The sequence below is a fragment of the Hermetia illucens genome, chromosome 4 (assembly GCF_905115235.1).
Source record: "Hermetia illucens chromosome 4, iHerIll2.2.curated.20191125, whole genome shotgun sequence".
NCBI lineage: Eukaryota > Metazoa > Arthropoda > Insecta > Diptera > Stratiomyidae > Hermetia > Hermetia illucens.
In genome coordinates this window covers 155,300,350-155,327,501 of record NC_051852.1, presented here as the reverse complement: position 1 = coordinate 155,327,501, position 27,152 = coordinate 155,300,350, and the positions used below count along the sequence as shown (strand labels likewise).

The following is a 27,152-nucleotide window of genomic DNA, read 5'->3' as shown; positions in this document are numbered from 1 at the left end:
TCACAAAGCTGCGATTATTACAGTGTTCTTTCCACTTCTTCGGATTTTCATGATAGTGAATAAGAAGTTGACCGTTGACATCCTTCGAAAGACCATCAAAAGATTTACGGCCACGTACAAGCCCCTTTGTGATGCGGCATCTTCCACTTCCCTGGCCAGCACGATAGCAAACTTTCTCTTGACATGGAATTTCGCTTGGTATCGGAGTTCGAGCGCGACACGACACGCTCAGCATCGCTCGTAGCGGTCAATCGAGCCTTCAGTCCTTTCCGTTCATCAATTCGCTCAGTCAGTCAGTCAGATCTTGTGATCCTCCTTGGGGACGTGGCTGACGACTTGTGTACCATCCGAGAAAAGAGCACTTTTAATGGCAGCCCAGTATTCATCGATATTCTCAGGGGGTTACTCAGTATATCTGTTGCCCGGTCAGCAAGATAGCTCTCCCACTGTCGGGCGACAGCTGGATCATACAAGCGGTCGATATTGAACTTAGAGGGTCGTAGCTCCACAATCCTGCGAGAAGTGAGAAGATGGTGGTCCTTTTCGAGACCGATGTCAGTGCCTCACTTATTAGGCACATCCAACAGAAAATTCCTAAATCTATTGCTGGTCGTGAAGTCGTCGAATTGTTGAAAACAAACTGACCTTATGCCAGGCTCTGTGCACGAATCAGTGGAAGTTGCAGTAATCCACAAACTTCTCACTGTTACCGTTGCGGTCGCCACGATAGTGTTTTCTCATTACGTGTCCGAACAAGGTGTTGTCAGAGTCTCACCTTGGCATTCAGACCACCCATCACGATCACAATGCGACCTTTAGGTGATCTCCCCTGCACTGCGTTTAATTGCTTATAGAAAGCATCCTTCTTCACTATATCGGAAGTCTCCGTTGGTGCATAGCATTATACAATTGTGATGTACCTTAACTTGGACCGGAATCTATCACTTAGAAGTCTGTGAGAAACCGGCTCCCAGGTGAAGAGAGCGCACCTTACTCTAGCCGTCAAAAACGACCCTGACTTCGCGTCTGCCAACACTTAGTTTCCCAGAGTTCAGAAGCACATTGAGATTAGTGTGGCAAGAGTTAGAGAAGTCATCTCCAGAGTTCAACCATCTTACTTTGTTTAGGTCCAGAATGTCCAGTTTATGTGGTTGTAATTCTCGCTGGGGAGGACGGGAAAACGTGGGATCCTCAATACCATTCTCGAGGATGGTGCGTATATTCCAGAAACTTATCATAATCCGCTCCACGGTAGCAGTAAAGTTTCAAAATCTGAGGTTGCTTGCTAACAAATTTCTATCCTCTTCAGTTGCGTTTTACCACAAAGAAGAAAAACTGTGAGTGTATTTTTGAGCCCCACCTTACAGGGTATAACCTCACTTACAGCGTCAATTTGATTGATTAGACCATTGATTACTTTGGATTCATCTGATGGGTGTTTCTCCTAGACATATGAAGAAGCTAACCCTAATGGAAAGACAATTCCTCCTCACTAAACCAGCATATTTAATATCGACGATGGTACAGAGGGCATTTCCAACTAGACCCTCTGCGGTTCCTCACAACCTCCAAGCGTTGATGCCGAAGTGGTAAGATACGCAACGATAGTCTTATGAAGAGTCAGTTGCACCCACACCCCCAATTGCCGAGTGTGTGTGGGTTGAGGCCGTAAAGACAAGAGAATCAACTTCTGCAAGCCCTCCTTCCCTACAAGAACGATAACCACTTGCTCGGCAAGGAGGATAGAGAAGTTCGCAACACCGGTCCCTACTTCTATTGTCATGGGCTTATGCGTTCCTAATCCACTTCCCTTCCTATTGCCAAATCCTATCGAATTCCTCTCACTCCATCTCTTTAATCATTCGTCCCCATTCGCAGCACATTACCACGCATAAAATTGGCGAGAAACTATTTCATGGAACATGACCACCACTATTATTAAAAGGCTCCATTATTCCTGGCTGGCCGCCGAATCTTGAAATGAATTGATTATAAATCGGAAACCATCTCATGTGATAGATCACAAAGAGGGTTTTTATAGTGTGGCAGCACATAGGAGATGCGAACCTAGGTGCCATTATGAATTCATCTTCGCTGGTGAATTCAGCAGCCGGAGAAACAGCTGACAGTCTGACATGATACTGGAGTGACAAATGTCAAGAATGACATTTGTGAATAGTCTTAAGTGACTCGAGCCCTTTCCGTCGACCAGTCAAGGTCGATAGAAATAAAGTTTTTCAAAGTTAATTTATCCAATTAATGAAATAGTAAATCTGCGATGAGTAGTGAAACATTTTACAAATAAAGAGTATCTCTAAAATTAAATACGTTTCTTGTAGTTTATTGGGGGAAATTAGGACTCCTAAATAAGCGCTGTGTATTTAACGAAATAAGACATAAGTACACGAGGAGCATGATTTTTGTTTTCTAAAGTGAATATTTCACCAGTAAAACTACTTTAAGGACAACCCATTTAAACCATCAAACCTAGTTAAAGTCTGACAATACCATTGATACCCAAAGGCTTGCTTGCGTGATTGATCTCGCCCGTATTGGTTCCAGCTAACCACATCAGCGATACCCTTTTCATTACCCCGTAAACCACTAAATTCGCAGCCCCAGAATAGCCCGTGGACAGAGTAGGAATTTCCCTGCAATTAGCAACCGAATTGCTCCGAAAGTGTTTAAGCCTTTCGACATATCCTCCCTGTCAATGGCACAATGGACGTCAGCCAAACGGTGGTTACAGCTGGAGTGAACTGGTTGATTTGACCCAAAGGCACATCCCATGCAACAGGCAACATCCACATCGTCGAACTAGGAAATGAGATAGATAATTATGAGGCCCCCAATGCAATGTTATTAAATGTTCGATTGTGTTGATCGGAAGTCCTTCCGTTCGACATTGACAATTATAAATTCAAGGGACGATTATTCCAATGGATCCCTGGCACCCACAAACGTGCGGGGGCGAAAAAACGATGGAGGATTTATGGAATTAGGATGACGGAATGTACAACGTTTTCATTATTTCAAGTAAATTCCATTTGATGAAATATTCATGTTCGGCATTCGACCGTGATTCGTAGTTTATTCAATGCGACCCTAGTTTTAATTTTTTGGGGATGATTTTGTTCGGTGAACTGCAAAATAAAATTTACCTTTGGCTCATATTTTTTTAATTAAAATTGTAAAGGAAATCGAATTTTATAGATGGACGAGTCCTGATAAGCAGTGGGAAGAAATATCTTTAGATACTTGCGTGACCAATGGGGGTGGTAATTTCGCGTGCGAGTTACCCTAAATCGATTTACTAATTCACGAAAAAATTTTAATTACGGTAGAGAGGAAAGAAGAATAAGAAATTACCCCGGAAAAATTATTTTATAAACTTGTCGATAAAGATACATTTTTTCCAAAGAAGTTTCATCTTAATCATTTTCCAAGCAGGGAGGTGGCTAATTTCCATGGAGGACTTTAATTTTTACACGCCACCCGTTTACCTGTCTGGTTCGGGTGTGTGGGGTAAAACGGTTAATTAACTTTTGGATTATCGTCCCAGGTAAGACCCGAAATTACAATGTTTTCCCTTGTTCCTTTTCTCATCTTTTTCCCATTTTTGTGCTAACGTGGGGAGATTGAACTGGGATGTGGTCGTGCTTAAATTTAAATGTCCGTAGGAGGATGTTGCTAAGCATTCAAACTTTTTATGCAATTTAGGTTATTAGCGGACTTTCCAGTATTCCTGAATGTGGCTTACGTACGAAGGATGATTCTGCATCTGAGGAAATTTCCCTATTTCTGCACAGTCGGCGTGTCGATGGGAATTAGATGGTGTTCGCAACCACGTGCCGCACTAATGCACTGTATCACATTCACGACGCTAACCCCAGATGAAAAATGGATAGAATTCTTTATCCGCAAGTGATTGAAGAACTTCGAACATACGCAATGCTTTTCCTCCAACATATAGATTCAAGCAATGCGCCGGGAGGCAAATTTTCTGTTTGCAGTCTCTTTGGATGAGAGTTATTAGATTCCTCTACAACAGAACTCAGGAGAAAGAAAGAAAATTCAAGGAAAAGCCGAGATATGTTACCCGAAGAATATCCAAAACGACCCAAGTTGCATTTCACGGTAATCCAATTGAATTCCAACGAATAAGAGAGTGGGAAAAGTGGAGGAAGCCGCCTAAAGGAAAGGAAGGAATACAGGCAAAAGAGGAAAACCAAAGTGTGAACGTCTGCCAGTGAAGTTAAACCTAAGATGTCAACGACCGGAGAAGTTCGAATTGAAGGGATAGTGCGCTGTTAGAAAAAAGATCTCACTGAATAGGAGCTTTAACTACATGTCTTATGTTTGGCCACCTTGCGAAGGTATGCACTGGCGGCATTAATTGATCCGATAGATATAGAAGGTGGGGATAAGAGCAAATTTGTCCAATCCACTGCAACTGTCACCCGTCCTTAATGTGTGACTTATCCACTGCCCCTTTCCAGGCCTGTACACCAACGTTTGAGATAGTGTCAGGCCAGTGTACTCCGATGATACGATGTAGACAGCCATTGAAGAAAACTTGGAGGTTTTGGGCAAAAGTGGAGTTCACGCTCCATGTGTGAAAAGACGGCTCTGAGTTGCCGACACTGGTGGGAAAGTGCTCCAAAAGCTCATCAGAAGTAGACTCGGTCAAGCTATACGCGCTACTGGAGACTTATCCCTGCGGAAGTTCGGTTTTAGAGAAGGAAGGTTCACAGTTGATGCTGTGGATTCCTTTCGTCGAGCGGAGGCACATAGCCACCAAATTCGACGGGTGGTGCTCCTCGTAACGCTTGGCGTCAGAAACGCCTTTAGTTCCGTACGTTGGAAATTCAGTCTAAACACACTAGACAATACTTTTCATGAGTCGCACTATCCCCCACGGATGTTAATGGACAATCTGAGGAACCGCTCTCTGCTCAGAGGAGGATGGAGGTCAGGTCAGTGGTAGCGCAGGGGTTCATCCTAGGAACGGACCTTTGGAACGCTTCCTATGATAGTCTACTTAAACTCGACATGCCAGAAGAGTCGCGTCTGGTCGGTTATGCAGATGATGTCACGGCGGTTGTTGCTGGACGCACTGTCGCGGAAAGCAGACTTGGCATATGGATGCGACGGATAAGCGCTGATGGTTTCAACCTTGCACTGTAAAAAAAACCGAAGTAGTCATCCTGACTGAAAAGAGAATTCCGACCCTGCGTCTTATATCGTTCGGCGAGTCGATAATCGAGTCAAAATCAAGGGTAAAATACCTTGGACTGATTTTTGACTCGAAGATGAGCGTTTTTGAGCAAATCAAAACAACAGCGAACAATGCTGCAGCTGGGGTTTCGACGTTGAGTAGGCTACTGGCAAATATTGGGGGTCCTATGCCTAGCACGCGACGGCTTCTGATGAGTTTAACGCAGTCTGTCCTGATCTACGGTGCAGAGACAGGTGCAGTTCTTAAGTGGGCATTGGACAAAATTGAAAAGGCGCAATCTCCGCACTGTGTGTTTTGCAATGGAGTTGTAGGCGGCGTCTATAACACCTTTTTTTCTTGTGAAAGGTGGGATGGGATTCGTCAGCAGCTCGACTTAAACATAAGGATCTCCCTACAGACAATATTGTCGTGTTGCCCATTACGTTCGAGTGTTTCTCGTTGTAAAGAAGATAGAGCTTGACCGGTGGAGAGGTCGGTTCGCAGAGGTTCCTTGAACTGACAGTTACCTTTCTCCTTTATCTTCCGGTTGGTGAACAGAATTTCCTGATTTGAAAGCTCCGCAAGGCGAGAGATTTCGTGAACTAGTCGAAAGTAATGTGGCAGTGTCTGCTTAAAACCGTTGACGAAGGCCGTCCCATCTTTTACAAGAAAAAAAGGTGTGTTCAGCGTCGTTCGTTACTTCATTGCAGATCACACAATCAGGGGATCGCGCCTTCCCAATCTTGTGCAGGTCAGACTGAAGACCTCAATGCGCGCTTAAAAGTCAGGTGAGGAAGTAATCAATGTCACCGTGCGTTCGGTTCAGCCACGGGTCTAAATTATCGATGAGCCGCGCAGTCCATCTGCCTCTTGGCTCATTTACCAAGAGAGTTGCCACTCGATAAGTGTTCGTTCTTTCGGCTGTAGACAGCTTTACGCTTCTTGGCAACGAGAGCAACGTGTATTACTCCGCGATCGCCGTCACGGCGGGTTCTGAGACAGGGCGATAAGCAAACGCCAATCGCAAAGCTTTCCATCTCCGCGTTTGAGCAGGCCCTTACGACGCATATCCTTGTCAAGTGCATCACCCCATACCTCCGCGCCATAGAGCAAAAGCGACTGCGTTGCTCCCATAAGAAGAGGTCCCCCAGTAGATATAGATCCCCAAACATTCGCGATTAACCGACTCAAGGCCGAACCTCTAGCTGCTGCCCTGTCCGCTGCTGCTTTGATTTGCTCGAAGAAACTCATCTTCGAGCCGAGCATGAAACCCAGGTATTTAACCGCTGGTTTTGATTTTATCGTCAACTCGTTGATCGGTATGGGACGCAAGGTGACTACTTCTGTTTATTCCAGCGCAGGGCTGAAACCATGAGCAGTCATACATTCACTTGCCCGTCGCATCAATATGCCAAGTCTGTTTTGCGCCTGTTAAACAGTGCGTCCGGCAACAAGTGCCGCAATGTCGTTTGCATAACCGACCAGGCGAGACTCTTCGGGCTCATCGAATCACAGCAGACTATCGTAGAAAGCGTTTCAAAGGTCCGGCTCTAGAATGGATCCCTATACTACTGCCGGTATGATTTTCACTTTCCTCTGACCCCCTAGCGTCTCATAGAGCAGGGAGCGGTCTTTCAGATAATCCCTCAATATCCGCAAGAGATAGCTTGACACGTGGAATGAGTTCTCTAACGTATCTAGCATATTTGTCCAACTTACGAAATTGAAGGCGTTTTTGACATCAAGCGCTAACTGTGGATCTTCCTGTTCTGAACCCGAACTACTTTGGAGATATGTCTCCGGTAGTGCGTCCAGTCCTGATGAGCTTTTCGAGCACGTTCCCGGCCGTGTCAAGCATACACAGCGGTCGGCATGCAGGCGGCGGCTCCGGGTCTCCTTTTCCCTTGCTGATCAGTGCGAGTCTGGCTCCTTCGCAAGAACAAGGAAAACTGCCCTACTTCAAGCATGCGTTGAACACCCCAAGCAGCAAGTCTGCCCGTTGGCGGAACACCAGTTTGTAAGCTTGCGTCGGGATACCATGATGATCTGACGCATTCTTGTTTTCCATAATGAGAATCGCTTCTTCGAGCTCTCTCATTGTGAAAAGGGGGCAATTCGCGACGTTTCCACGGTACTGACATCAACCCGCACAGGATGTCTGGAGAATAATGCCCGCACAATACGGTCCATCTGGTCGGTACTTAGTGTGCAGGGCTTCCGCAGAGCCTCGATTTTGCAGGTGACAAGTTTATAGTCAAGTCACCACGGGTCCTCATTCATGTCGTTGACCAGGTTTTGTCAGCCGTGAGCTTTGCTTCTATTTATCGCGCTGCGGAGTCTCCTTTTTGCTGATCTATACTTTGCTTTTATAGCGCATGACCCCTTGTTGGCGTGAAAACGCTGTGTCAAACGGCGGAGCTTATGACATTCCCACTGTAAGTTGGCAATTTCTGTTGTCTACCAGTACATAGAAGGCTTGTCACTGCTGGGCATGGAAACCCCATACGTTGTCGTCACCAGGTTCATCACTGAGTTTACGACAGTGTCAGATGCAACGCTACCAACAATGGAAGTGGCCTCCAGCGCGACTCTGCCTGTTCCAAGAGCTTCGACGAACTTGACGACATTAGTGCACGCCGATAAGTAGTGCCAACTACTTCGAACGCGATACACTGGTGATCTTTTGCCGAGAAGTCTTCTAGGACTCGCCACCCGTTTACCGGTGATACCAGAAATTCCGATGCATTTTGACGAAGAGAGTAAACCCTGGCTCAGGGTTAATGCGGGCCAAAATTTTATTAAAGTCTTCATTTCAGGGCTCCGAGAATAGCCCATCCTCAGGGGCGGGCTTTCTCTCAAAGCACGAATATTTGGAAAAGGATAGTGAAAGTAAATTATGGATTACTTCCTTGGGACGACGAAGAAAATGGTGTTCGAATTCGGTGATATTTTTTGCTACAGATAATGTCCTTGCCATTTCCTTAGTAGTCAAAAAGTGCATGTTTAAATTCGCGTTTTTTATTTTGCCACAAAGTATCTTCGGTGCCTTCATCAAACTCACTTTCTAGGTCAACTAAAGACTCACGTCGGAAAACCACTTGGTAGGAGAGGGGGAGGGTATACCCAAAATCCTTCAGTCGATTTATCTTTATTTACAATGATGGTGAGGGGGACGCTACGATTTAAAGCATGAAGAGTTAACTATCAGCGCTTCAAATTATGTATCTATTAAAGGTCTTGAATTGATTCTACTCAAAGTTTCCCATTGGACAACTATATACGAGTACTTGGAAAATTGACATTAACACCAACTGACATCCTTAAAAGCATCTTATAATTCAATCTAAAGTGAGAGATGATGAAAAAAAATTTTCGATGTGGCAAATTTTTCCCTGAAAGAATCATTTGCGAGAGCGTCATGGCAAAGGACTCCAATTCAATAATGTCCATTCTGCTTCGGTCCATCGAGTTCGTCGGTCGATTATAATTACCTTAACGGAATGGAAATCTTTTTTCTATTTGAAAAAATCTGCCAAATTGAGTTTTGGCCTATACAACTTAGAAATATTCGGTCCTCGTGCGTAATGCAGGGCTTGAAAAAGATATCGAAAGCTTTTACCATTTCTTTGCTTAAAGTCATGGAATGCGAGTATCCTGGAGGATGTCTTTTGACTACATCTGTACATGTCAAGGATATTGTTTGAAAACAAAAATAGCCATCCATTATTCTACTAATTAAGATATTATTTGGATCCATTTATAACATTCTAATTTCTTGCGAAAATCAACCCTTGCCTGAGTAAATGAATTAAGACTTGAGAATTTCAAAGCAGTCAGGAGCAGTATCCTTGCGTAATACCGCTGCTGCTGTTACTTCTCACTATAAGGATAATTTGGGATTTTTAATAAAAGTTTTAGGGTTTTCTGGCCAAATTTTCGAAAAATTAGGAGATGGATGTCCGCAAAGTGTTGTGTTGTAACGTTCAAAATTAAAAGCGTTTCACTTTTCTCCGGAAAGCGAAAAATTTAATTATTAAGGGCTTTCGTGGATCTGATATGAACTTGAACTTTTGAAAAGATACTTTCGCTTTGTCCGGTGCAAAAGATTTTCGTTTAGAATAGAAAATGATAAGAATGGCGGAGATGGGGGAAAAGCGTTGAAGACTCCCTTGAATCTGTAATGTACTCATTAGCTGCTTTGGGGGTGTAAAACGAACAGGTAGAGTTCTGGATATGATTTCAAGATGGTATTTGTAGTTACCGCGGCTTCGTGAGGCAGCGGAATCTCCTTCGCCTCTTTCTGAATTAATTTGCTCAAATAATGCCTTCCATAATGTGCAATTACCCTAATGTTCTCCGCAGATTGCATATTATTGAATGCATTCGGGCGAATTGATCTTGATAGAGGGGAATGATTTGCCACATCCGTAGGGGCACGAGCATGTTGTTGCAACATGAACTCTCGGTGTTCAACCGAGATCTAAGTAAGCGTGGAGAGACCGGTTCGCCATGTAAAGCTTTAGATGTTATAACGACGTTGAGTTTTGTGCAGCTTTTGCATGGGCGTGAGGCAGCAGGACAAAAAGCCACAGAAATCATACACTGCCAAGAGGATGTAATTCATGACCAGTAAAACGAGTGGCCAAGAGGGAAATTTTACACCATGATTTTATTTGAAGACTGGCTTCCTCTCCCTTCCTCCTTGACCCCTGCAAAACCTCAATAGGGGCATCCTCTAAATAATGGCCTGATGATGTCAACGATAGGAGGGAACCTCAAAGGCAGAATAAACAATGATTGGGGCAGTGACCCGTCGTGGATCTTCCCTCTCGATCGTGGCACTTGGGTCCGGAGGTTTACGGCTCCACGCCGCGTCGAGCCGTTTTTTTTTTTATTTTCCAGGTTTAGCTCGCGTTCCTTTTTTTTTGTTAGGCCGTCTCGAATGCCTTTGTATGTTGTTTATTTTTAGATCCGGTGCGGACCCACACATAGGTATAGACACGTTAATTTTGTACCAATGACACGTGAGGGATCAAAGCTCTTAAAGGACCCCCCACATTCTCGAGCCTGGCTAGCATGGAGGCGTGCAAGAACGTGTCAACCGAGCCCTTTGATGGAACTTCAGTTTTTGTGGGCGGACCTTCACGGTCAAGTTTCTGGGATAGCTCTTCCCTCTAGGTCGTCTTTGGCCACTTAGGATGGTTGTTTGGTCATCCTATTTCCCTTAGGTTCATTACAAATTTTTGGTAAAATATGTAGAATTTTCGCCATTTCCACTTTGCGCACACGACAGTAAACTTGAGGCTGGAAGTTAGTTGCTGTGCAAGGTATAGGAATCTTCCATAGTTAAAACTCGATTTGTTAATCTGGCAGCGATACATAACATTAAGAAAATCTGTACTCAATTTTTGTTTGGGATATGATGGATTTTAAACCCACATCCACTTGATGTTGGACAGGACCAAATGCACAGCAGCTTACTCCCTCGTTTTTTGGTCCATGCACCGCTCGTTTGGGACATAGCACACAAGCATACAAAAAGAAAAAAAACTGGCGGTTTCGTCCAGGGCAAAGACAATATATCAGACGCTGCCTCACCTCTGCCTTGAGAGTAGCGTGACCGCAAGTGGCAACAGGTGGAAAACGCTCCTTTATACAAAAAAACACGACAAGGGTGAGAATTATAGCCAAGTTAAAACCGACATTCGTTTAAGCCTAAGCTAGGCTAAAGCTAGATTTCTGTTTGGGATATGGGGGAGCCTAAGTCTACATCCACTTGATGTTGGACATAATTCGCACTCTTGCCGTGTCTTTTGCGATTACATAAAGGAGCGTTTCCCATCTGTTGGGAGGGCTGCGCTTTTCTTTCTCAGATGACTTTCAGAGTTCAGTAACCTTGGCGGTAAATGCAGTAAAATATGCTCCATGCCAAGAAAGGTCCCACTTAATAAGAATGGTTAGCGAATTAGAGACAAAATGAGGTCCCTCATCAAGAGTCTGTTGAGGCTGAAACCTCCAAGGAATGTAAGTCTCGAATTAATACTGCTAGTAACTTTTATCATGTTCTAGTACAGAGTTCCTTTATTGGAAAGCACACCAGTATGCATTTTTCCACATGGGGTCATTGAGCGAATTTAATGCTTCGCGGGCGCTTTTTTGAAGCGGCCCCTGGCTCGTCAAATGCTTTCAGTCTCGACAAGGATAACCATATGAGCCCCCCTCGGACGTCGAGTTTGAATGAATGCTGGCCTCGTTCCAGAACTCTAAAGCGGCCTTCGAGGAGCGTCCATCGTGATGAGGACCTGTCTACACGTCTCAAGATCCCTGGGAGTGTTGATTTCCGTTGTCGCGTGTCGGGACGGTGGAGTTGGTCGCAGCCTCGAAACGGTGTCTCTGAGCAGATACAGCATTCCTCAGTCGCGTAACCCTGCTCTGATGTCTAGTACAGGGTTAGCGGGGAGGCGCAGATTCTCCCCGTACTCCATCTCTGCGGAGCTGGTCGTGAATTCCTCTCGTTGGTCTGTACAGAGGCAGAGGAGGACGAAAGGCAAGTACTGCGACTACGACGGATCGCCGCGAGCCATTAAGGCGGCCTTCAGCATTCGGTGTCAATGTTTCAGCATACCATTGGAGTGTGGATGGTATGCAGCAGTCCGATGCCGCTTGAAGCCAAGGAGCTTGCCTAACTCCGTCATGATTACGGCTGGTACATCGTGACCTACGAGATTCGAGACAAAGCGTCTGCAACAACATTGCCTTTTCCAGACTCGTGTTGGATATCAGAAGTAAACTGGCTGATATAATTCAATTGCCGAAGTTGCCGAGAGGACGCTTTGGAGGCCTTTTATATAGTAGAAAGTGAGAGGCTTGTGGTCCGTGAACACAGTGAACGGCCTACCCTCAAAGGTAGTGTAGCATCAACAAGTTGATGTTTGACTGCCTCAAACGCATGGACGGTTTCAACAGACCACGTAACTTCGCGAGTCATTGTTTTGGACCGAGACAGGTGGGTGTTAAGGATCGCTTGGTGATGAGCGGCCTTGGGCAAGAAACGACGAGAAATGTTTAATATGCCCAAGAGCTTCCGCAGGTTTTTCATCGTGGTTGCAGGGGAAAGCTCTTAATTGCCTCAACCTTGTCTGGGTTAGGTTGGATACCATTAGGGTGAGTGCCCGAGAAATTTTACCTGCTTCTGTAAGAATCAAGAACAATCCGGGCCTCAAAGAGACGTTGAAAAATGCAGTCGAGATGTTTCAAGCGCTTCATCATCATCAACGGCGCAACAACCGGTATCCGGTCTAGGCCTGCCTTAATAAGAAACTCCAGACATCCCGGTTTTGCGCCGAGGTCCACCACTTCGATATCCCTAAAAGCTGTCTGGCGTCCTGGCCTACGCCATCGCTCCATCTTAGGCAGGGTCTGGGATTAAGTGACCCGCCCACCGTAACCTATTGAGCCGGATTTTATCCACAACCGGACGGTCATGGTATCGCCCATAGATTTCGTCATTGTGTAGGCTACGGAATCGTCCATCCTCATGTAGGGGGCCAAAAATTCTTCGGAGGATTCTTCTTTCGAACGTGGCCAAGAGTTCGCAATTTTTCTTGCCAAGAACCCAAGTTTCCGAGGAATACATGAGGACTGGCAAGATCATAGTCTTGTACAGTAAGAGCTTTGACCCTATGGTGAGACGTTTCGAGCGGAACAGTCTTTGTAAGCTGAAATAGGCTCTGTTGGCTGACAACAACCGTGCGCGGATTTCATCATCGTAGTTGTTAACGGTTGTGATTTTCGACCCTAGATAAGAGAAATTGTCAACGGTCTCAAAGTTGTATTCTCCTATCCTTATTCTTCTTCGTGTTTGTGTTTGACCAGTGCGGTTTGATGTTGTTGGTTGATTCGTCTTCGGTGCTGACGTTGCCACCATATATTTTGTCTTGCCTTCATTGATGTGCAGCCCCAGATCTCGCCTCAATCGCCGCCTGTTCGATCTGGATGAAAGCAGTTTGTACGTCTCGGGTGGTTCTTCCCATGATGTCGATATCGTCAGCATAGGCCAGTAGTTGGGTGGACTTGAAGAGGATCGTACCTCTTGCATTCACCTCAGCATCACGGATCACTTTCTCGAGGGCCAGGTTAAAGAGGACGCATGATAGGGCATCCCCTTGTCGTAGACCGTTGTTGATGTCGAATGGTCTTGAGAGTGATCCTGCTGCTTTTATCTGGCCTCGCACATTGGTCAGGGCCAGCCTAGTCAGTCTTATTAATTTCGTCGGAATACCGAATTCTCTCATGGCCGTGTACAGTTTTACCCTGGCTATGCTATCATAGGCGACTTTAAAGTCGATGAACAGATGGTGCAACTGTTGTCCATATTCCAACAGTTTTTCCATCGCCTGCCGCAGAGAGAAAATCTGATCTGTTGCTGATTTGCCTGGAGTGAAGCCTCTTTGGTATGGGCCAATGATGTTCTGGGCTTATGGGGCTATCCGGCTTAGCAAGATAGTGGAGAATATCTTATAGATGGTACTCAGCAAGCGCTTAGATTCTAAAAAAGAAGCGACCAAAACATCTTCTACATAAACGGAACAGAAGTTCAAGAGTCACAAGACAGAGTGGATGAACGTCTGCGCAGCGTTCTACAAGTCGAAACTCATCCTGGTAAACTCGAAGAGTTCGAAAGGTGTACAGATAGCCGTCTTCGGAATGTCTTCATTAGCGACAGGGCTTTGGTGATACGCCTTGGCTAGAGTCAAGGTCGTAAAAACATGTAGTTTGTAAGCGAGTGAGCAAAATCATGGATGAGTCTCCCCTTGACCGCCAGTCGCCTTTTGGCTTAGAGACTAAATGCAGTGGAGACGACCAACAGCTATTGGAAGGTCAGCGTATATTCCCCCTTCTTTCTTTGCGACAGCAAGTTGCTGGCGTGACAGTCGGCGCAGAAGAAAAGATTGAAGAGCTGGTAGTGTTGATATGGTGCTGCACATCGTGCTTAACCGGCTGAGAGAAACTACTTTCCGTATTAATGTTGGGGTTCTTTCTGAGGAGTGCGCGAATGCGGTGGTCGGAAATATCCTCCAAAATGATTGAAATGGTGTTATCTTTGTAGGCAAAAATTTTCCGTGGCGTCTATAATGAGGTTGCGTCGAGGCCACGTTCTGCAAGTCCACCAATAGCCCATAGTGACGTAGGAAGTTTGCGCCTAATATGAGGATGCTAATATCTGCCAGAACGAAACGCCACGAAAACGTTTTGTACAGTTCGAGACTCACATCTACCTGTCTATAGCCATAGGTGCGGATGGGAGAAGAGTTCACAGCAGCCAACCGTAAGTTTTGCGGACGGTGTACAGGGAGAACCGACACCTTAGCGCCCGTGTCGACCAGGAACCAACATCTCCTCAGGAGCTCAAAGATTGCAAGGCGACGTAGTACTGCGGCGCGGGTAGCCGTCATCGAGCCTAGTTTTTTGTTGCATTAAACACGCATTCGGTGGTATATTTAGTCGTCTGAGCTCCATATTTACGATAGTGCCAGCAAAAGGTCGAGGGCGCTAAGGGTCCCCACGTGCGACTACTCGAACACCCTTTTCGGGAAGCAGACGTCGACCGTGATTGCGATCTAGATCTACCTGGTGAACGCAAAGGACGAACCGTCGCGGCGAGCTTTTTGTTGACATGGGCCGCCTGGGGCGTCGAGTTTGTACAAGTGCTCGCCTCGCTCCAAAACTCTAAAAGGATCCTCGCATGGTGTTTGCAGCGGGCTCCGAGGAACGTCCATGCGAATGAGAACCTGTGAATACGTCTCGAGGTCCCTGGGGATGTTGACCTCCATTGTCGCGTGTAGGCAAGGTGGAGTCGGTCGCAGCTTCGGAACTGCATCTCTGAGCAGATGCAGCATTCCAGGGTCGCTTAACCCTATTCTGATGTCCAGCACAGGGCCAGCGAGGAGGCGCAGATTATCCCCATACACCATCTCCGGGGAGCTGACCGTGAACTCCTTTTGCTGGCCTGCACGGAGCCCAAGACGGTCTCCTGACAGGCCGTCAACTCTTTCCATGGCGGTTCAATGCGGCGGCAGAGGCGAATTTGCGGTGGCGTTCAGGTTCGCGCCTCCGATGTGCGTCTCAGTAGACTCTAGCAATTTTGACATCAGGACGCGGACTCGTGGTCTCGAGGATCTCCATTCGAAAAAGATCCTAGTCCTTATTACTGACCCAATACTACAGGTTTATAATGGCTTGGAGCTGCGGCTCCCCCAGTAAACTAAACTAAACTATTATAAAAATTAGCAGTATGCCCAGAACACCAGAGGATAAGGACCTTTTTAAGATGAGTTTCCTTCATTTCATCATGCGCCGGTACGGTCAGGTTATTGATCAGGATCTTGTTGGTGAGGGCTTTAATAGATTGGAGGGAATTCATGGTTAGCCAGAAAGCAAGCAGTTCGACCGAAACGGCGGATGTCCTGGACAGGGAACAGAATGGTTCCTGCTTTGAATAAATCCTGTATCTGGAATTCTTGAGATCAACTGAAGCATCGGCTAGTAAAATTGCGAAACACGAAGCTTGTGGGCCTCCTACACATAGCCAGAGGCAAGATCGATCCTGTTGGGGGGGGGGGGATCCTGTTGGAGGGTTGAAGACTTCATTCTGGCGTTCAGAATCTCTTCTGCAGGTTTTTTTTTTTTGAGGATGTAGGAGGCTCGTTAACTAATTTAAAGACGACATGAGTTGGTGGTCGATTCTGGTGAAGCCAAGACATTGCCTCAGGGAGGTAGCCGTGGGGGATCCGATTTTTTCTCAAGGTGTCTGGGCATAGTTCAAGATGGATGGAGGCTACTTGAGGGGACATCAACTTTGCAGCTTTTTGACTTCGATAGTGATGGAGTCAACATGGTTCTTTAATATCAGTGAAGCAGAGATCGTTTTCCCCAAGAAGGTAATGATGTTTTGTGTTTAAGGAGGTCGCTGTTGATGTTTATTCTAAATATATCTGTACGGGCTTTCGGAAAGGCGGTGGTGCCGCATTTTTCAAGATTAATGCGGTTGACAGAGGATATCTTACACTTCCTGAATGGATAAGTCGAGGACATGCTTTTTTGGTCCTGGTTGCGACAGGTCTTCCTATAGGTGAAGCAGTTATTGGGGAGAATGTGGTAGTCCTGGAGGTACTGATTGAACTTGGCTTTCACTATGTATTTTTAGAAAACACATTTAAGACTGAGATCGGCCTGAAATTGTTAAAATCGTTTTGAGCCTTTCCTCTTTCCTTAGAATAGGGAGCAGTTTGACCTAGGACCTGCCCTCCCGAGGAGTATGATCGAGCCAGATCTCATTCAGGACCTCAAGGAGAACTCTCCACGCAGCGGTGCTATAAATGCATCTCTTCTGCCAGAATTGGTAAATCTAGTTATGTCATGGGGATTCGTGAAAGTCCTCTTAAAATTTTTCAGATGGACCTGGACCTAGTGAAAGTTTTTGTAAGGAAAATGTGGAAAGTTGACTAGTGTTGGATATAGTTTCCTCGAAGCTTCAAAGTAAGTTGCCAGGTAGTGAATAATTATCATCCAAAGTAGGTACCTAAAATGCGCTTAATAAATCATCTTGTGCTGATTAAAGTCGTCTTAGTCCTATAACTCCTTGCAAGACATTAAAGATTTTTTTTATTTCAATTCTGTGTGCAACCTTTTATGAGCGAATTTTAGATGAGTCTTAAACAATAACTGAGTCCTTTTCTCCTATCAAAACTCCGACGGAACAGTAAAGTTGGTCCATGAATTATTTAATGTTATTGAGCACTTTAGCAAATATTCTGCTCGAGTAAAGAATAAAGAATAAATCGATGGGGATGCAGGATAAACAGTTGCGTAGGGAAAATCCTTAGATGTCTTGTTTAAAGGAGGGAGTTTTTGTTTTTGGACGTGATATTGGTATTTAATGGAGGAGCCACGAGGGTGGTTGTTAGCATCATACCAATTATGTTGCAATTAGGGAGGGGGAAACCGGAAACCTAAATGCAAATACTCTGAAAATATTAAATTTCTATGTGGTTTCCGCTTAGTTTTCTTTGGTCAAGGAGGGGATGAAACAATTTTTTCTATCAATAATGTCCTAACCATCGACACCACAGTGGAAAGCCTTCAATCACCATAATTTCAGCATAGATGCTGGGAAATCTCTTAACAGTTTCAAGACATCTCTTCGGAAAATTGAAAGCAAGGATAAATGCCAGCAATTGCTTATTGATTTATTGCTTCTCTGTGAGGATGGGGAGGTTGGGTAGGGATGGGCTCCTCTTAATTCGTCCTTAGATGCTTCTATGCTAACAACTACGGTTGCCACTCAAAGAGTGATGACTTGATGAAAACTTACACATTGATGACGCCCTCCTTCACTTGGGTCGACGGGTTAGTCGAAACTGTCTTGCACTATCGATATTTACGATGATTCATAGTAAGTACACATATTTGCTTCTCCCAGGACTGATGACGACGTCGGGCGGACACTACATATTATTTTCAGACGGCCAAGTATAATAATCGTACCGGGCACACATCCTGAATCACTGCAAGTGGCTCGTCCTTTAACACTACTTACACATAATCGTGGGCTATAAATGTCCTCTGGATCGGAGCGAGTGGCTTTGAGGAACACTTGACCTGTGGTCCTTGATTTGATATGAGGTTATGGTTATCGCACGGTATTATCGGTATTAAAGTCACGACGCTCCTGTAGATTTGCTATTATTTGAAAATTTCATTTTCTTAGCCTTGGGGACGAGTTGTGATTGCTGACACTATTTCGACTTTCCAAAAACATATCTACAAAGTATCTGGACTCTCCTTGTGCTTGGGCGTATTCGTGGGCTGGTGGCGCGGAGGAGTAGACATTAGTTCTTGGAAAAGTGTTATTGCTTTTCGGTCGTTTATTATGCACTTATTGAGTGAGGACTTCTTGGGGATAAATGGTTTTGGATGAAGTCAAGAGAGGCTTTCGATCAAGTGTCCTTTCAAGGGTTACATATACAATAGAGAACTTGGAAGCTATGACTGGGAAATCTGAATTCATTTTGGAAGAGTTTGTGGCCCATTTTCATGTAGTCTCGTCATATTTGAATTTCAAAATCCTTAACGTCCTGTCAGGACGAATTTCTAAAAATGTTTTGGTTGAGCTCTAGATATTTTCCTCGAATTGAAGTAATTCACTGGAAAGGATTAAATGGAATAGATTACAGCTGGTTCCAAGTTAAACGCTCCGAAATAGGTTGAAACGGAATTTCGCCTTTAACGTGCATAAAGTCCTGATTTCAAGCTATATGAAATGAAGGGTATCTCAGAAGCGTGTTTCCTCCCGACCTAATCACTTTCATCGCGATCTCTCTTCACAATATTAATCAAATGACCTCACACAGTGCTGCAATTAGACGCATTCAAACCAGCATAAAGACTGGCCTACTTTTCTGCAAAAACGGGGTGGACAGCTGAAACGTTGTCCACGACTGACTACTCTAATGAATCACGACTAATTTATCTCAAAACTGAATTGATTCGATTATACAATCGCATAACACAATAACACGCTAAACTGATTTCCACCCCCAAAAGCTTGTGATGCTACCAAGCCACGCTGTAACAAATTGTCCATAGTTGGCAACGGGATGTCCTTTTGCCATCACAAAAACCACTTTCAGTGACCGTCCCACATGAAACAGTTTAGTCGAGGTTGGCGTAGTCGCCGGCTTACGAAATCCGGCCCACATTCGAAAAACAACAACACTTCCTTTTTCGACACAACAACTTCTGGTTGGAGTCGTTTATCTTTCCTTTTTGAAACGTTTTTATAACAAGGATGAGATATTTAAGATTCGCTTCTAACGGACACACCAACTATTCGCAGCAGATATCATCCCGATGCCAATATCATTTATTATCCTTGTTATTGAGAACAGTCCACAACGCTTTTGTTGGAAACCAGGATCTTAATGTTTCCTTCCCGATTATTTATTAGCAACTTCAAAGGACACTCGCATGGCATGCATGAAAGACAGACGCACACTAGGGTTCATCAATACCATAAAACGCACAAAAGAGGTACAACGAGAATTGGATTGAGGAGCTAACATTTAACCGATTGAGGGTTGGATCCTTAACACCGAACGCTATGAGGGAAGTCGGTCCTTAGAATGCGAACGCACGTGGCGAAAGGCAACTGACTACTGAACGTTTTGTACCCTCGTACTGAACACTACGGGATCCAGCAAGGATTCTGTGAATGAAATATGCTTCCAAAGGAACAATCCTAGTCCTGCGCGAATGATTCTCTGATTGAGATTTTACTCTCAGCGAAAAGGGGAGTATGCGCCAAACGAACGATGCCAGTGTTCTCGGAGTAACCAGGCTGAACATCACGTGGTTTGGATGGTGAAAAGGATGATGTTGGTTAGTATAATGTGCAAAAAATGTTGGAGAGAATTTTCGATACATGGCTGCTATGTATGACCAATGAAGTCACGTTTTGTTGGATTAGGTCTAATTTATGCATTCCATTGAAAAGTTGTTTTGAAACTCGTAGGCTCGTAGATTCCTAACCAGGAAGGGATATGCCTGAAGCGGACATAAAGAATGGTGGAAATGACAGTTTTCTTGAGGAAAAAGGTCCAGCATAGCCAATATGGAGGCCTATTTAGTTAGGCTTCATTAACACCAGTTTTTCCTAAGGGTTTTAAATTTAAAAAGGAAATCCAAACGGAAGTCGAAAACTGACCCCTTCAGGTATGATATGTTTGTGGTTGTTTGATATGGGATACTAACTACAGAAGTTTCCTATGATATTGCATAAAAGTGGACACAGCTATCCATATCCGTTTCCTTTCTCGCAGGACAATAGATGCCATATTTCCTTTGAAAATTTCAAGCCTTGATATTTTTCGTTTTCATTGCCATTAATGATGTGGGATTTTTTTTTTGGAGTGTGTTTACGCACAGAGTGTTGGCCTCCCGCAATAGTACGCTATCAGACTACCAACTAAACACCTCCCTGTCATCAGAAAACTACCCTGGAACCGTTTGACACATTACTTCGGGCTATCCCTCCCGCTCTCCCGGCTTTGGGAGCCGGCAAGTCAGGGAATTCTTTTCACCAATGGGAGGGGAAGGGAGGAAGGAAGTTCCGGTCCCTCTGCCGGTCGAGTTCAATCTTCTTCACAATAAGAAGACCCCGAACATAATGCGCAACACGATTCCAGCTGCCAGCGCTCTTCAGCATATCTCTGACAGGTTGTCTGGAGAGAGCTCCCCTGTGTCTGCATAAAGCTGCTGACGAAAGCCGTCCCACCTCTCGTAAGAGAAAAATGTGTGTTCAGCGTCGTCCGCCACTCCATTGCAAAACACACAATCAGGAGATCGTGCCTTCCCAATCCTGTGGAGGTAAGACTGAAAACCTCCATGCCCGCTTAGAAGTTTGGTAAGGACGTAATCAATTTCACCGAGCGTTCGGTTCAACCACGGGTCTAAATTGTCGATTAGCTGCGCCGTCCACCTGCCCCTTGGCTCATTTTGCCAAGAAAGTTGGCACTGGGTGAGGGTGCGATGACGGTCTTCATGGGCAACCACCCCTCTTAAGTTATCGCCCTTACGGCGGTGAATAGCTTTGCGCTCCTTGGCAAGGGGGGCAACGGGGATCACTTCTGCGATCACCATCACAGCCGGTTCAAAGAGGGTGCGATTAATAGACGGCACTAGCAAAGCTCCCCGCCAGGCGCTTACGATGCACCTCGTTGTCAAGGGCATCAGTCCAAACCTCCGTGCCATAGAGAAAAACCGACTACGTTGCTCCCATAAGCAGACGTCTCCTAGTAGATATAGGGCCACCGACATTCGCCATTGGGCGACTCAAAGCCGCGCCTCCAGATGCAGCCCTATCCGCTGCTGTTTTGATTTGCTCGAAGAAGTTCATCTTCCAGTCAAGCATTAAACCAAGATATTCAACCTCTGGTTTTGACTCTATAATCAACTCGTCGATCGATATTGGACGCAGGGTCGGGATTCTTCTTCTGATCAAGATGACTACTTCGGTTTTTTTCCAGCGTAAGGCTGAAACCGTGAGCAGTCATCCTTCTGCTTACCCGTCGCATCAATATGTCAAGTCTGCTTTGCGCCTGTTCAACAGTGCGTCCGGTAAGAAGTGCCGGAACGTCGTCTGCATAACCGACCAGGCGCGACCCTTCGGGCATATCGAGTCTCAGCAGACTATCATAATGAGCGTTCCAGAGGTCCGTTCCTAGGATGGATCCTTGTGTTACTCCCGATCTGATTTCTATCCTCCTTTGGCGCTATAGCGCCTCATAGAGTAGGAAGCGATATTTCAGATAATCCCTCAATATTCGCAAGAGATAGCTTGTGCACGTGAAATGAGTTTTCTAGTGTGCCTAGCATATCTGTCCATCTGACGGAATTGAAGGCATTTCTGACATCAAGCGTTATAAGGAGCACTATCCGTCGAGACCGCCGGCTGTGTGCCTCCGCCCGATTCACCGCATCTACAACCTCTGTAACAGCATCCACTGTGGATCTCTCTGTTTTGAACCCGAGGTAGGCGGAACACCAGTTCGTAAACTTCCGCCGGGATGCCATCAGGACCTGGCGCTCTATTATTTTTCATAGTGGGAACCGCTTCTTCTAGCTCCCTCATTGTGAAAAAGGAGGAAATCCTCGACACTTTCCGCGCTATTGAAATCAACCCGTACAGGGTGTCTGGGGAACAATGCCCGTACAATGGGGTCCATCTGGTCGGTACTTAGTATGCAGGCGTCCGCAGAGCTCCGATTTTCCGGGTGATAAGCTTATAGCCAAGTCCCCAGGGGTCCTCATTCACCTCGTGGTTCTGTCAGTCGCGAGCGTTGCTTTTATTTATAGCGCTCCGGAGTCTCCTTTATGCTGATCTATACTGTGCCTCTGTGACGAATACCTTCTCGTTGGCTTGCAAACGTAGTACCAAACGGCGAAGCTTATGACACTCGCTCCGTAGGTCACACAATTTTTGCCGTCCACTAGTAGCCTTAGAAGCCTTACACGCCGTCGTTATCAGGTTTATCACTGAATTTACGACGGAGCCCGCTCAGGCCACCCCTGCCTGCTCCAAGAGCTTCGATGAACTTCCCGATGTTCACCCTCGCGACATTCCATAGGCAAGAGCTTCGCGTTGGTGCTCGCCGGCAAGTAACGTCAACCAATTCGAACGCGATGTGCTGGTGATCACTTGCCGAGAAGTCTTCTGGGACTCGCCACCCGTCCACTGATGATACCAGAGATTCCGACGCAAAAGTGATGTCACGAATGCTTCTTTCACAGTCTGGGCGCCGAAACATTGGCGTGGATCGGGTGTTTAAAACTACGAGCCCGGTTCTCGCCGCCATTTCCAGAATCCGTTTCTCTTTGGAGTCTGACTGAGCTATGCTGCCAAGGGCCCTGGCATTAAAATCAACGCCTACCAGGATTTGTCCCTCCGTGCTCGAAACGACGTCCTCCAGAGCATCAAGTCGGTCCTGATAGTCTGTTAAAAAACGTTATCCCTAAACACTGAATCGAGACGAACCCGTTCCCTCGGCAAGAGCCCGTTCCCTCGGCAAGAGCATCAAGTGCAACGTCGTCCCGAACCTAGACGGGAGCGGTGCCCGATAAGTCGAGATGCCATGAGGACAGTCCCTCGGGTTTCGGTATTGCTCGCTAATTAGCACTAGATCATCATTTACTTTCGCAGCAAACTGTGCTAGCAGCTGGTGGGCCATTGGATTCCGGTGCGTGTTAATTTGTAAAATGCGGATCATGCGTTCGTACCTTCGCCCTTTCCAATTCCGCTGTGAAGATTGGACACCGTCCAGAGCCCGCAGTGTGTGTGACGCTCTCACCAGACGCGCCACGATCCCTGCAAGGAACGCTTTCATTGGAGGTCTTCGGTTGATGCCTACTTGGCCGCATCTCCGGCATGCTGTCCTCCTTTCCGGTCTCTTGCAGGCTGCTGACATGTGTCCATAGTCCAGACACCTGTAGCACTTGGTGGGAACTATCCGCATGCGCATCCAATTCGACCTTTTCTGTGAGGCAGTCAAGATCCTGGATTTCTATAGATCACATGGGCTCTAGGTTGGAAACAAGAGCCTTCTCCCTAAATAACCTCTTGATCGCTTCACAGAACGTACTCGTGGCCCAGTTCGACAAGAACTCCGCCACTCCTTGTTTTTTGTATGGAAGACACTTCTGCTCCGTAGTTTTTGGGTTTCATCTTGTAGCGGATTTCACTAAGGGCTTCCGCAAATGTCTTGCCTTCCGTCGGCTTAATGAGCACAGCTGACGGTCCTTTTTCGTTTCTCCGTCTTTTCTGCTCCTGGCTTTTGGTTGGCAGCCTTCTTGTCTTTGGACATACGTGTCTCTGGCGGCGTAGTCAGTTGTTCCCTATTTTCCGTCTTCGCCTCCTTTTTTTGGGTCCTGGAAACTACTTCCATAAAGTCTCCTTCAGGCACGTCGTCTATTTTCCGCTTTTTTGTCAATTCGCTTTGCAGTGGGCTATCTGCGGTCCTTTTGACGCAAGCAGCGTTCTCAGCGAGGAGTGCGGCTGTTTCTGCTCTCCTCCGCTACTCTCCACGTTTGCCTATAGAAGGAGATGCGGTTCAAAGTTCCTTCAGTTCCATCAGTCCGTTTTTGACCCCTTTGCTGACGTTCCTCTAAAGGAACGTTACCGACCGCATACGCTTCACCACTGCTGCGCGTTTCCTGATGAGCCCCTCCTCTTCAGCTCTAGCTACGACTGCTGACTGCATTTGCACTCGGTTTGTGTCCGATCCCATCTGCTCAGGACTAGCAATTCTGGCTGGGCTTTCTTTTGGAACAGAAGCACTACGAGGTGTTGGAGTTGCCATCTCCGCACGATCAGTTGGGTCACGTGATAAGGCTTTCTCTTTATTTGGACGCCCCGGGTATGTCAGCCCTCACTGCCAATTTCGCTGCGGTGAACGACGCATTTTTGTGCTCCGCCCAAACGTACTCAGCTCTTCCTCCTTCCCTTTATTCTCCATGGAAAACCAACCAATGATGTGGGATTGGGTTATATGGGCCCTTTGAATGATTGGGTTATATGGGCCCGTTACTGTAGCCTATTAGCTTACTGAATGTCGTACCAAAGCTTAGTTATGCGAAAAGTTACACTCTAGTCATCAGGCTAGAGAGTTAATTAACTATTGTTCTACTGCCGCTGCATTAGCACCACCACACGCTTCCTACTGTGCATCACCGGCGCCCGCCACCGCTGAACCACAGGCCCTTCCGACCTGATGCCGTCCGAGCGGCCCCAATTGAACGTCGCCTCGCCGCCGAAACAGTTGTTCGTCTCGAGGCTAACGTACTTCACCACGTCCGACGAAATTCTGGCCTATATCAGAAGCAAAGCCAACCCAATGTTGCCACCTCTCTCATGTGTGAAGCTGACGAAAGATGCCTCTCCTGACAGAGTGATAGCTTCCCTCTAAGTGACATATCCCCACGACTTCTATGCTATCGTCCAATCCAGGCATCATGACGACAAACCGGTTAATCACTTTGCGAGACTCGTACGAATTCAGGTATTCCCTCACAATCATCGACATGTTTATGCGATGGTCTGAAGCAATATGTCTGTCTCACATTACGGCACAATCGTGTGCCGAGGCTGTCTGTCAAGAGTGGATTCCGCGCCGTTATCATCACTGGCCGGGGAATGCAATTCGAATCAACTCTTTTCGCGGAGTTAAGAAAGCTTCTTAGCTTCAAACGGCAAAGGGCTACAATCCGCACAATCCGCAGTCCGATGGTACGCTGGAACGTTGGGACCGGATGCTGAAGGCCACTCTAATGGCTCATGACGATCCGTCGTGGTTGCGGTCCTTGCCTTTCGTCCTCCTCGGCCTCCGTACAGCCCAGCGAGAGACGTTCGCAGCCAGCCCAGCGGAGATGGTTCACAGGGAGAATCTACGTCTCTTCACAGACCTTGTACTGGACATCAGAGCAGGGTTAAACGACTCGGGAATGCTGCGTCTGCTCAGAAGCGCGGTTTGTGGCCCGGACATTGGAGGTCTACACCCCTAGAAATCTCTAGACGTGGGACCACCATACGGGCCCCTTTAGAGTGTTAGATCGAGGCGAGCATTGAAGCTGGACGTTCGGGGCGGGTCCAAGTGGGGCTCCCTGTTGAGACCGAAGGCCTTTGTCGAACCGGCGGCCGCTCCAAAAAAGCGCTCCCGTGAAGCGTCAGATTCGCTCGATGACTCCGATCGGCGGGATCACGCGAACCGCTTGCTTGGCTGAAACTGCGGTATCGCAACAGATGGTCTGGCATTGACTGAGGGACAAATGTCAAGAATGATATTTTTGGGCAGAGAGATGTGAGACATTGATGAGAAGTCTCGTCAGCCGGTCACAGTCGCTATTTTCAAGTAATATAATAATTAATAATAAAAAAGGAAGGTTTTTTTTTAAGTGCTTGCAGTTAAGAAAAGTCTACCAAACCAGACTTTCGATACAGGTTTGATGCTTTAGAGTACGCTGCCTCAGCAACGAAGGGGCAGATCCTGGCTGGAGGTGCCAGGGCACTTGAATGGAGCATTACAGGTTACAGAGGTACACGGATCCAGGAAATAGTGGTGAGAACGGGGTTTGCAGTTTTAAACACCGGGTCCGCTCGAACATTCCGACACCCACGGTGCAAAGGAAGTGCTTCCAATACAACCTTCACGTCAGAATCACTGGTGTCGCCGGTGGAAGGATAGCGGGTTTTGGAAGACTTCTCCGCAAATGACTATCATTACATCCTGGATTATCTGAGAGGACGCTTCCTGCATTATGGGACACTAGAGGACCGCAAGAGGATAGATATGACGTGGGGTAGTAGTACAAGGATCCATTCTAGGGCAAGACGTTTGGAACAAAGGCAAACAATCTTTGCGTATTGATGTGGCAGATAAGCAGATGGATGACTCATTCTTCATGGTTTCAACCTTACGCTAAGAAAAAGAACTGAAGTGATAATTTTGGATAAAAAGGTATCCCGACCATGCGTCCTGCACCAATGGTTAAGATGAGCTTTTGCGAGCAAACCAAAATTGCAGCAGACAAGAGTCCAGCAGTAGTTTTGGCCTAAAGTCGGTTAATGACAAACGTTAGGGGCCTATCTATCTAGTAGGAGGCGTCTTCTCATCGGCTCAACGCCGCTTGTACTGCTTTACGGCACGGATATATGAGTTCATACGCTTGTGAAAGAGGTGTGTTGAAGCACCTTGTTCAAGAACAGAAGCCAGTAGCTTTGGGGCTGGCGTCTGCTTAACGCATTGGGTCAGAACCGGTTGTGGAGTTCTCCCGATTGCCTTTCTTGCTAACGAATGTAAATTCACCTCCAAGTATAAGGGAATGGACTCGAAAGCAGTGCCTGTTTATAAGGAGGAGCACACTATACTGCATGATGGCCAACTCTCTTGGTAAAACGAGTCAAGAGGCAGATAGACTTGACAGCTTATCGGCAAATTAGGTCCATATACCCATGCGTCAAGGATCAACGTGGATGCCTTAGTATATTCCCGGCATGTCATGAGACCTGCCACCAAGAGGAACTGCATTGTTCCATACCTTCCTCCTTTATCTGAGTATGGGTCCAGAACAAGCTTAAATCCGCTGTTTTTTAAAAAAAAAAGCACATTTAACCTTACTAAAATCGATTCACTGTCTGTCTGCCTGTCTGTCGCACGCAGAACTATCAAATCCCACGCATACAGTGAGTGACCTAAATTTCCATGCAGTTTAAAGGGGGGCATTCATATAAAGGGGGGATACCCTTTTTTTCATTGAATATAGTCATGTGCGGTTTCGAATGAAAGGTCTCAATTAGTACTTTTCGAATTTGGTATTAGTTTCG

General features: G+C 46.2%; 1 protein-coding gene across 4 annotated transcripts in view; it reads right to left on the bottom strand.

Annotated features, from left to right (window-relative positions):
• Nucleotides 1–19,423, bottom strand: part of LOC119654875 (trace amine-associated receptor 8c) — a 160,491-nt gene extending 141,068 nt beyond the window's left edge. Inside the window, exons 1-2 of one of the 4 annotated variants that reach the window (XM_038060476.1) lie at nucleotides 19,303–19,423; nucleotides 17,592–18,085 (exon numbers count right to left, since the gene is read on the bottom strand). The gene's annotated coding sequence lies outside the window, so the exon portion shown is untranslated. Of the gene's footprint in view, nucleotides 1–17,591 lie in introns of all 4 variants that reach the window. The other 3 variants (XM_038060473.1, XM_038060475.1, XM_038060472.1) reach the window with 3 other exon arrangements.
• Nucleotides 19,424–27,152: the final 7,729 nt, after the last annotated feature.